This window comes from Taudactylus pleione, unplaced genomic scaffold (genome assembly GCF_031769625.1).
Source record: "Taudactylus pleione unplaced genomic scaffold, aTauple2 ptg000161l, whole genome shotgun sequence".
Classification (NCBI taxonomy): domain Eukaryota; kingdom Metazoa; phylum Chordata; class Amphibia; order Anura; family Myobatrachidae; genus Taudactylus; species Taudactylus pleione.
The window spans coordinates 2,807,898-2,820,000 of record NW_028284563.1 but is presented as its reverse complement, the minus strand read 5'-3'; positions in this window follow the sequence as shown (position 1 = coordinate 2,820,000).

The window sequence follows — 12,103 nt, the reverse complement described above, 5'->3', positions numbered from 1 at the left end:
ACATAGGGATCCACAATCGTTGATCGCGGGTCGCTGGCCCATCGTTAGTGGGTTGGTGTTGTGCTGGATGATCGCATACCGGGAAGGTGCAGGGAGATCAATCAGCAATATAATTATCGCTGACTGATCATACTGTGTGTACGCCCCATAAGTCTCATGAGTCATGACTTACCTTATCACCTTGAAGAGTGCTCCTTCCTTCTGGCTACTTCTCCTCTAGGTCTGGCTGGTGCTGCTCCTCATGCACTGCGGCTCCTCTGACCTCTTCCTTCCAGCGGCGTGGCTTGACATCATGTAGTCAAGTGCGCCGATTCCAAAGGGAGAAAAAAATTATTATTGAACAAGGGCAGGGGCAAACGCAGGATAAACACACATATATATATATGTAATATATACAGTATATACAGTAGCAAACATGTATATTTTATATATAACACACAGGGCTGCCATTAGAAATTGTGGGGCCCGGGACTGACAAATAGGCATATATATTATATATAACACACATATATACTAGGGGTGAGCGGGTTCGGATTTCTGAAATCCGAACCACCCCGAGCCCCCCCGATCCGAGGCAGATCCGAGTCAGGCTCGACTTTTCCCGCCTGACTCGGATTCTGAAATCGAGGCAAAACGTCATCATCCCGCCTTCCGAGTCTCGCGGGTTTTGGATCCTATATAAGGTACCCGCGTCGGCGCCATTTTCTCACTCGGCTGTGGACAGTGAAGAGGGAGGGTGGGAGTTAGGGCTGGCTGGGCTGTGTAGTGTAGTGTAGTGCAGAGTAGTGTTGTGCTGTGCTGCGCTGCGCTGCGCTGCGCTGCGCTGCTGTTGTTCACTACTTCAAAGTCCATAGGGGCTGGCTGTGTTGTGCTGTGCTGCTGTTGTTAATAGGGGCTGTATCCACTACTTCAAAGTCCATAGGGGCTGGCTGGACTGTGTTGTGCAGTCAGTTGTCCATAGGGGCTGTGTCCACTCCAAAGTCCTGTGCAGTGTCCCAGTCCTAAAGGGGTGCTGTACTGTTGTCCAGGGGGTGCTCTGTCCGTCAGGGGTGCTCCCCCTAAGTGCTAAAAAAAAAAATATTTATTCTGTGTTTGTGAATTGTGTGCGCAGTAGCCGCACGTGCATCAACAAAGTAGTGCCAAGCGTGCGCCTGTGTCATAAGTAAAGGGCCGGCTGGCTTGACCGTTAAAGGGTGCTGTAACCCCCAAAGTACACTCCAAACCAAATAACAAAATATTTTCTGTGTTTGTGAATTGTGTGCGCAGTAGCTGCACGTGCATCAACAAAGTAGTGCCAAGCGTGCACCTGTGTCATAAGTAAAGGGCCGGCTGGCTTGACCGTTAAAGGGTGCTGTAACCCCCAAAGTACACTCCAGTCCAAACCAAATAAAAAAATATTTTCTGTGTTTGTGAATTGTGCGCGCAGTAGCCGCACGTGAATCAACAAAGTAGTGCCAAGCGTGCGCCTGTGTCATAAGTCAAGGGCCGGCTGGCTTGACCATTAAAGGGTGCTGTAACCCCCAAAGTACACTCCAGTCCAAACCAAATAAAAAATATTTTCTGTGTTTGTGAATTGTGTGTGCAGTAGCCGCACATGCATCAACAAAGTAGTGCCAAGCGTGCGCCTGTGTCATAAGTCAAGGGCCGGTTTGGACATCTGGTCCGGACTGAAGGACGTGCCAACAATTTCTGACAAGTCTACTGTCACTGCATATGATACTGTCCTCAAAGCAGCAGCGACAAGCGTGCGTCTGTCTGTTAAAGGGTGGTGTAACCCTCAAAGTGCGCTGCACAAACAATAAAAAAATTCTTCTTTTTTTTTCTGTCTTTGTGAAATGTGTGGGCTGTAGCCGCACCTGCATCCTTAAAACAGCAGCGACAAGCGTGCGTCTGTCTGTTAAAGGATTACATCGGTGACAGCATCCAAGTAGGCATGTCAGACAGTCCGTACCTGTACTGGCAGGAAAAAGAAGCAATTTGGAGGTCCCTGTACAAACTGGCTCTATTTTATCTGAGTTGCCCCCCCTCCAGTGTGTACTCCGAAAGAGTGTTTAGTGCAGCCGGGAACCTTGTCAGCGAAAGGCGTAGGAGGTTGCTTCCACAAAATGTGGAGAAGATGATGTTCATAAAATGAATTATCAACTCTTCCAGGAAGACCAGCCTCCAGAACGTACAGAGGGACCTGTGGTTGTGGATTCCAGCAGGGACGAATTAATACTCTGTGAGGATGAGGATGTACACAACACTGAAGAGGGTGAGGAATCGGTGGATGAGGAGGATGAGGACGACATCTTGCCTCCGTAGAGCCAGTTTGTGCAGGGACAGATTAATTGCCAGCTTGTTTTGTGGGGGCCCAAACGAACCAATCATTTCAGCCACAGTCGTGTGGCAGACCCTGGCACTGAAATGATTGGTTTGTTAAAGTGTGCATGTCCTGTTTATACAACATAAGGGTGGGTGGGAGGGCCCAAGGACAATTCCATCTTGCACCTCTTTTTTTTCTTTGAATTATGTACTGTTTGGGGCCTAGTTTTTCAAACTGCCATCCTGTATGCCACTGCAGTGTCACTCCTAGATGGACCACGTGTTTGTGCCGCCCACTCGTATCTCTTAGCATAGTCATCCAGCTACCTCGGTGCAACCTTTTGGATATAAAAACACTATTGTGAGGTGTGAGGTGTTCAGAATAGACTGGAAATGAGTGGAAATTAAGGTTATTGAGGTTAATAATAGCATAGGAGCAGAAAAACACACAAATTCTGTGATTTTAGCTGTTTTTATGCTTTTTAAAAAAAAAAATACAGATCCAAAACACAAAACCCAGAACCCAAAACACGGAAGGGTGGTTTTGGCAAGACCAATCCAGATCCAAAACACGAAGAAAGATCCAGATCCAAAACCAAAACACAAAACACGAAAAGTGGCCGGTGCACACCCCTAATATATACACAATAACACATATACAGTATACAAACACTAACACATACACACACACACACATATATACACACTAACACATACATGTACATATATACACACTAACATGCATACACAAACATACAAACTAACACATACACACACACACACATATATACACACTAACACATACATGTACATATATATACACTAACATGCATACACAAACATACACACTAACACATACATACACACAAACACAGACAAATACATACCTGTGACTAACATTTAGATGCAACAGGAGGTTGCTAACGAGGACGGGCACCTCGTATAATTAGGCCCCGCCCCCTCTACAATGATGCGATTTGTGGGTGTATGGGGGCAGGGCATGCCGCATTGTCACCGCCCCATTGCATTCCGAGGCTGAAGAGGGGATGAGGGGAATCTGCCCATGGAAAGGGAGGGGGGTAGTGCAGCCTGTGCATTGAGGGGTAGGAGTGGGGCAGGCCACTTCATGTTCTGCTAGTGTCTGGGCCCGGGACTACAGTCCCGGCAGTTCCCCCTGATGGCGGCCCTGGTATTGACAAACAAAAAGAAGTTGGAGCAAAGTCTAAATGGTGAAATTTGTTAACAAGTGGTTTGATGTGAATTCCCTAATATGAAGCATTGTATTTGCAAAAAGAAAGCTTGTATTCACATATCTCTTTTCAAGCTTGCATCTATCTTTTTTTCATCTATCATCTATCTACTGTATCTATCTATCTATCTATCTATTTATCTATCTGTCTGTCGCTCTCTCTCTATATGTTCTGTTCTTTGCATGGGTTTCCAAATAAATACTTGTAATGGTTTGGTGAAATAGAGCAGAATGTACTGACTGATTTCTGTGGTGGATATTTCCATTTAGATGAAGGTGTTATACTATATTTTGTCATAAATATTGCAGATGTTTTACTAATATCAGGTTTTAATATTATTTTCAGACAATATTTAAGTTAAAACAATCTTATTTTATTGATGCCAGCAACACAGTTATGATAACAAGCAATTTGTGTATATACAATATGTATACACATCCTGATAATTGACTGTTCTATACAAAGCTGTGACTTTTATACCAAAGCTGATAGACACATGATCAGTTTAGCCATATGTCACATCTCAAACAGCCTGTATTTTACAACTGAATGTAAAGATTCAAGGGCTTCCTTAGAGGTAAACAATGAATACTCCATTAACTCAAACCTAAGATTTTTCATGTCAATTGGTATATTTATAAAAATGTATAAGTTTCATTTAAATTGGAGCTTTCCAAATGAAGGGTAAATAAATAGTTTACATTTCCTGAATGAAAATGTGATCTCATGTTTTTTTAAATGTGTCTTGATTACTATTACTTTAATTATTGTATTACAAAGTGCTTTATTCTGATAGTGCTCAACAATATGCAATACTGGCACTTTTTTATGCCACTTTGAATCCTTATAACGAGAATCAGAAACAGGAAGAAATCAATAAAGTTCATTTAGAAATGAATAAAAAAAGCATCTGAAGACTTGCCCAGAATATAGAAGCTACTAAAAATCTTGTTTTAACTTGGATGCCATGGCATTATGGCACGTTTAGTTTAGACAGACATGGGTTTGCTGGAGCTTGTACTACTACAAGTGCTAACATGTCCAACTCTTCAAAGTGTAGGCATGCTGGAACCTATGGTTCCCCAATGGAATTTAAAAAAAAATGTCACTATTAACCTAGCATGGGTGGTGGGAATAGTCCTAATGTTATCAGCACAGAGCTGGTTGTCCTATAGGAATATTATGATTGGGAGCTTGAATACCCTTGGACAGTGGTTCCTCAACTTTCTTGAATCAAGACGCCTTAGAGTATCAGTATTTCTTTCATGGCACCCTTAGGCCAAAAGTTTGTTATTGAGAATTTCAGAAAAAAATATTAAATTAAGTAACTTGTGCTTACTTATCATCATGATGTTCAGTTTTGTGGTGGTAGACAGGGCTGTGATTCAGTTTGTCCACATATTTTATGATTGGCAGCCACCAGCACTTGTTTTGCCTATCACAATGACCATCAATAATTTGATTTGGTTCTGGACCTCCAAGTGCCACACTACCCACTTTGGGAACCACTTGCCTAGGTAATGCAGTCACATGCTAACTGGCCTAGGGCAGAGGAACCCTACACTGTGGGATTACCTGCTATAGTGCAACAGCCTTGGCTGACAAAGTCTAGTGCTGGTAGTGACAAATTTGGGGGACTCCATGCTTTTTGTCCTCCATAATTTTACTGCTACAAACATTAGACATATTATTTCTTGGGGGGCAATATTTTTTGGGCAAGCACGATTTGTGTTGGTGAGATGTTGCACCACGTGGGAGTCACATGCAACAGATTCTCCTCCGAGATGGCATTTCTGTGGCTTCTTCAACTCTGCATCGATTGAAGGATGCTTTAATACACCTTTACTGTTCTCTGGTTACATGAACCCTTTCTTTCACTAGTTCTGCCACTATAAGTCACAGAAGTGCAATGGGAAGAAACTTGTTGCAGACAGACTCATATCTTCTAATTTTTACTAGCCATGTGCAGTACAAAACCTCATCGCATTTTGCAAAAGAAGAAATTGGCAAAATGCATTAACATTCAACTCAACATGAGCCCTTTTAGGATTTGTCTATCACATGCTTTATATTTTTAAACATACTAAGAAGTATTGTAGAGTGTCCAATGGTAATCTAAAATATCTTGTTGTCTAAGTGAAGACATCATCAATAGACTCACATATGCTAATATGATAGATAGACAGATAGACAGATAGATAGATAGATAGATAGATAGATAGATACAAGATAGATAGATAGATAGATAGATATGAGATAGATAGATAGATAGATAGATAGATAGATAGATAGATAGATAGATAGATACAGTAGATAGTTCACTGATACCTTAATTCCATTCTTAACATCATAAAACTGATCTGTAACGTCCATTTCTGATCTTATTTCAATACAAGTGGACAGGTCAGAAGATCAGAAGACCACCATATACTGTAATACTGTACTCTTTTCAGTTGTAAATACTACAGTTACCTGATTCTCAACATGTTGTTCCACCCCACTCAGCTACAAAGTAGGCTTACACCCCAGCCAAAGACACATTAAAATAACTATATATTTTTAGAGGTACCTTGTGATACAGTTATTAATAGTGCTGTGAATTTCTGCATTTAAACCGCTTGTTATTTTAAACCATTACACTGTACCATTGAAGAACCCATGAATTTGTTTAAGACTTTTGAATCCGTGAAATTTATGCAAATATTTCCAGCATTTACCATGCAGGTTTAGGAGAACACACGTCTAAAACTGCTCTGTTTCAGGAGTAGCAAAATAATGACTTTATGGTAATTTTCTTAGCTAGTGTATGGCTGTGCGTCATGAACACTGATAGTGTAAAATTTCCAACAAAGGGATATTTATTTATGGTTGATCTAAAACAGCTTAAAATAAAGCTTTCTCGAATCCTATATGACTTTTATATTCTTTTTTTGTTGTTGCAAGAAATCACTTTAAAACTAAAAGTCTGTGCTCTTTTTATGGTGGTACTCTGAGGTACTCAGGAAGGGGTATACAAAAGAATAGGAGTGGCACTTGTCAGTCAGCAGCTGTAAGAGGAGAGTGTTAAACTCCTCATAAATTATAACATATAAAACCACAACAAGATACAATGCTTGTGGAGACTTCGTAATACCGTTAAAATTATGTATTATATCACATGGCGTGGTCAAAAAGAACAATTTATTAAAAACATATTAAGTTTACTCCATAAAATCATAGACAATCAATAAAGTATATGCAGTAATATAAAGTGCAGGTAAAGTTATAGCAGATTATAGGGCTTCCCCCACAACAGTATTATGAGTCACTGAGTCCAGCAGCAATAATAAATAAATCCCGGTTTTGATTCCCAGTAGGTGTAGAGTTAACGTTACCAAGTTGACATTTAGGCAAGAGATCCTCGTATTGCAGTGATGTCCTTTAGCTTGGATTGATCTTTATAGTATCTTGACTCTAAGTTCCTGGTACGTGATGCTGTATTTACAGTTCTCCAAGTGCTCTGGTATATGTGGGTCCGATTTAGCAAAGGCTCAACGCGTTTCTGTGCGGAAGTATCCCACACCTTCATCAGGAGCAAATGAAGTAAGGGGTGCAGTCATAATGTCGACAACACAATGTTAACACTTATGTTATGATGTTGAAATGTCATCAGGTAACATGTCGGCATTCTCAGAATGTGGAAATTAGGGTTATGCTGAAGGATGGGAAGGTTAGCGGGAGGTCGGGGTTAGGCACCAGGGGGAGGTTACAGTTAGGCTTTGGGGGGTTATGGTTAGGCTGCGAGGGAAGGTTATGTTTAGGCACTAGGTGAAGTTTAGGGATAGGCTGTGAGGGGGAGGTTAGGGTTAGACACTAGGGGAGGGGTACAGTTAGGCTGTGGGGGGAGGTTTGGGTTATGCTGCAGGAAGGGTTTTGGTTAGGTACTAGGTAACTAACCTAGTACCTAACCAAAGGCTTAGGCACTAGGGGGAGGTTAGGGTTAGGCAGTGTGGGGTGGTTATGGTTAGGCTGCAGGGGGATGTTAGGGTTAGGCACTAGGGAAGGTTACAGTTAGGCTGTGGGGGGAGGTTTGGGTTAGGCTGCAGTGAGGGTTTTGGTTAGGCACTAGATGGAGGTTAGGCTTAGGCACTAGGGGGAGGTTAGGGTCTGGCAGTGTGGGGAAGTTATGGTTAGGCTGGAGGGGGATGTTAGGGTTAAGTACTAGGGAGGGTTACAGTTAGGCTGTGGGGGAGGTTTGGGTTAGGCTGCAGTGAGGGTTTTGGTTAGGTACTAGGGAGGGTTACAGTTAGGCTGTGGGGGGAGGTTTGGGTTAGGCTGCAGTGAGGGTTTTGGTTAGGTACTAGATGGTGGTTAGGCTTAGACACTAGGGGGAGGTTAGGGTTAGGCTGTGTGTGGAGGTTATGGTTAGGCTGCAGGGGGACGTTAGGGTTAGGCACTAGTGGGAGGGTTATGGTTATACACTAGTGGGAGGGATATGGTTAGGCATCAGGGGTTAGGGATAGAGAATACTTACCAGACCACTCTATCAGAGATCTGCACCAGCACTGCTGCGCACATGACTGCTGGGATCTGGAAGACGCCACTGGAGTTGCTGCTGCCGGGAGCAGGTTAGTCCAAGGGAAAGTTTATCAACATTCTATCATGTTGACATTTCAGCAGTGTTCATATGATAATTACTGACTTGATGAATGTCGGCCTTATTTATTTATTATTTATTTATTAACACTTTCTCATATAGCGCAACATATTCTGTTGCGCTTCACAATTGGAAACATTAATAGAACAAACTGGGTTATAACAGACAGACATAGAGGAAGGAAGGCCCTGCTAGCAAGCTTACAATCTTTAGGGAAATAGACATTGACACACAAAGATAGGTGCTAATGTATATATTGCATTTTTGTCCAGCCAGATAGCAGAGGTTCTTGGTGGGCCGTATGATCCAGTCACACAGGAATGTTGGCGAAAGATCAGGAGGGTGTGAAAGAAAGACTATGGGGCATGTTCAATTGGGCATAAGGTTTAGCAAGGAAAAAACCTTGCACCGCTCACACCCATTTTAGGAATACCGCGGGTATGTGCGCTCCCGATACCCACGGTATTCAATTTAAGAAATAGTGGTTGCTAAAAAAAAATTAAAAACAAACAAAAAAAATTCTTCACTCACCTGCCCAGGGGTCTCCGGCGGTCTCTGCGGCTTGCGGTGGCCTCCCTTCTATCTTCTCACTGGAGAGGGGGCTTCTGGGAGTGCCGGGGGCTGCTGGTAGGCTCCAGGGGCTGGAGGGAGGGGCAAGGGCTGCTGGGAGATGTAGTTCTCCCAGTGCCCATTCTGGGGGGCCACACATACACTGTGGGTCACACACATACACATAGTCACTCATACACACTTACAAGCACCACACACATTGACATACTCACCCTGCTGCAGAAGAGCCGGCTCCCAACACTGGATGAAGAAGACAGCGCTGCAGAAAGTAAGTAATTAAGGACTAATTAAGCTAATTGGAAACTTCCAATTGCTTAATTAGTCCTCGGGGGGGGGGGTGCCGCCGGGGGGCCAGAGCAAGTCCTGATGACTTTTCCTAAAAATAGTGATTTTAGGAAAAATCACACTAGCTCTGGAGGTGCATGAAAAAAAAGCTCCCGGCTCACAAAAAAATCTGCACCTAATTGAATTTCAAAAAAACCGCACCTGAAGGAGAAACTTTGCAGGTGCGGGTTTTTTGCAATTCGCCGGACCCAATTGAATATGCCCCTATGTGTGAGCTTATGTGTGGACTGTGAGAGGGGATGTAATTAGATGGAAGCTATGAAGGTTATGTGGGCGGTTCTGAAAAATGACAAGCTTGTCTGAAGAGGTGAGTTTCAGGGAACGCTTAAAGGTTTGGAGTCTAGAGGAAAGTCTTATGTGCGTTGGAGGGTATTCCACAGAATGGGTGAAGCCCGAAAAATGTCCTGTAACTGTGAATGGGAGCAAGTAATGTGTGGGGATGAGAGATGCAAATCTTGTGCTGAGTGGAGAGCTCGGGTTGGGAGATATTTTAAGATGAGTGAAGAGATGTATGTTGGTGTGGTTTGGTTAATAGCCTTATGTGTAATAATAAGTAATTTTGTTTTGAATAAGTTAGAAAACCAGTAACCAATGGAGGGATTGACAGAGGAAGATCAGCCTCGCAGTTGCATTCATAATGGATTGTAGTGGCAAGAGCCTGTTTTTGCCAGTAACCAGTAAGATCAGTATTGCAATAGTCAATGTGGGAAATAATGAGTGCATGGATTACAGTTTTTGCAGTGTCTTGTGTAAGGTATGGTCTAATTTTGGATATGTTTTTCAGATGTATGTAACATGATTTTGAGACAGATTAAATGTGGAGAACAAAGGACAGTTCATAGTCAAGGGTAGGGTGGATTGTCGAGTTATCAACATTGATAGAGAGATCTGGTTGGTAACTAATAGTGGCCAGTGGAAATATAATTAAATTTGTTTTGGAAATATTACATTTGAGGTGGCGAGATGACATCCAAGATGAAATGGCAGAAAGACATTCAGTTACATGGACCAATACAGATGGTGACAAATATGGGGAGGATAGGAACTGTAGATTTGAGTATCATCCTCGTACAGATGGTACTGAAGTTCAAAAGAGCTGATTAGTTTGCCAAGAGAGGTGGTATAGATTGAGAAAAGCAGAGGACCTAAGACTGAGCCTTGCACTACTCCAACCAATAGAGGTAGAAAAGAGGAGGAAGAATCAGAAAAGCGAACAGTGAAAGAGCGATTAGATAGGTAGGATAAGAAACAAGAAAGGGCTGTGGGGGCGATTCAGACCTGGATGCTAAGCTGTACTCTCTCGCAGCCGTCAGGGGCCGGATATGCAAAATCCCCGTTCGCACTGTCTGGCTAAAGGATGCGCCTTATGTCTTAGAGAGCGACGGCAAGGTGAGTGCACGCCAGTGTAATGACGCCCACTTTTCTTCCTTAGCACACGTCATCTCCAGGAAGTGTATGATTAATCAGTAACATCGAGAGCCATTGGAGCTGCACACAGCGCTTGAGGTAGACCCTACCCCGCCGCAAGCACTGCGATCACTGCGATCACTGCAGGCTGAAATACAACCAAGTGATGTGTACAATGACGCTTCTATGCTAATTATGGATGCCCATGAAATGCCGTTTTGGCGCCCAGACACGCCTGCGTTCGCAGCACCACTCCCCCGTTCACAAGCACCTTCCCCTGTTACAACCCACAAATGTCACTATCTGTCACTGAAAGTAGCGTCCAGACTGTGTACTACAGGCGCACAATTCCCGGACGCAGTGACTGGTTCGCGCATGCATATTTTGCCGCATATGCATGCGGAGACGGGCGACAATCACCCATAGCGAGCGATCGCAGCTTAGCATGTGTGAATCAGGGCCTGTGTCCTTAAGACCTAGGAATTGTAGTGTTTGTATGAGAAGAGAGTGGTCAACAGTGTCGAAAGCAGCAGAGCTTATAGACACAATCCTCAGTACCAGCTCCTATTTTTAAATCTAATTTTTAAATCTTATAGAAACAAGAAGAAATAAGTGAAATCAATTCAGAAATGACTATAGAATAAGTAACGGTACACTTATCCGGAATGTTTAAGCTACTATAAATCTGAAAAGAAATTGTTAATATATTTGCTTACTCTCCAGAGACTGAGGTGACTCTCCTGGATACCCAGAAAAGTGGGCAAAGGTCCCGGTGGATGCACAAGATTGCCCACTGCAGCACACTTCTTGAATGAAGTGGGTATTCTAAAAATGCTGGGAATGGCAGCTTTGTATAGCTGGGGGGCAGGGTTAAAGTTATACAATTTTGGTGCCACAACTCAATCCTCTGCACCCCCCATCCCCTGCCCCCTCTTAAAGGGACAGTCAGGAAGTTGGCAAGTATGGCATGAAACACTCTTAAGGCAATGAAAAATCTGGATCCACCCATGCAACCAAGTTCACCAGGCACCCAGTTCTCCTACCCCACACGTGATAGATTGTAGATTTATAAAGCATGAGATTTTGGATTAATATAGTTGTATATAGTTGTGTTGATTAAACTAAATGACATTTAAGTATGTCAAATAATCTGCCGTAAATCCATTAAACAAAAAATAATAGACAAAAACAATCTTTACCTACAGTTCTAGGTTCCCGTGACCCTAGTGCCAGGGCTTAATAATAGACCTGTACAATGAATTACACTAAATTGTGAGTTTTTATGTTGTTTTAGTGGAAGTGTGACTGTGTTCTTGTCCCAGCCATATTTTATTGAATGTGAGCTTTCTAACTGTTCTCTTGCTTGTTAAAAAGGTTGTAAGCTTGGTGTTGTCACAATGAATAGATTCAATTTAAATAAGAATAAAATGGTCCACATATTCCAAATGAAAACAAAATTCAATATTAATCTGATAATCCAAATCAAATTTGTAGTAAATCCGATTTCACTAGTAAAGGACATATTACATTTTATTGATGTAGATTTCTTCAAAGATTATTCTTGACAACTAAGGCTTGGTTTGGCTAATTA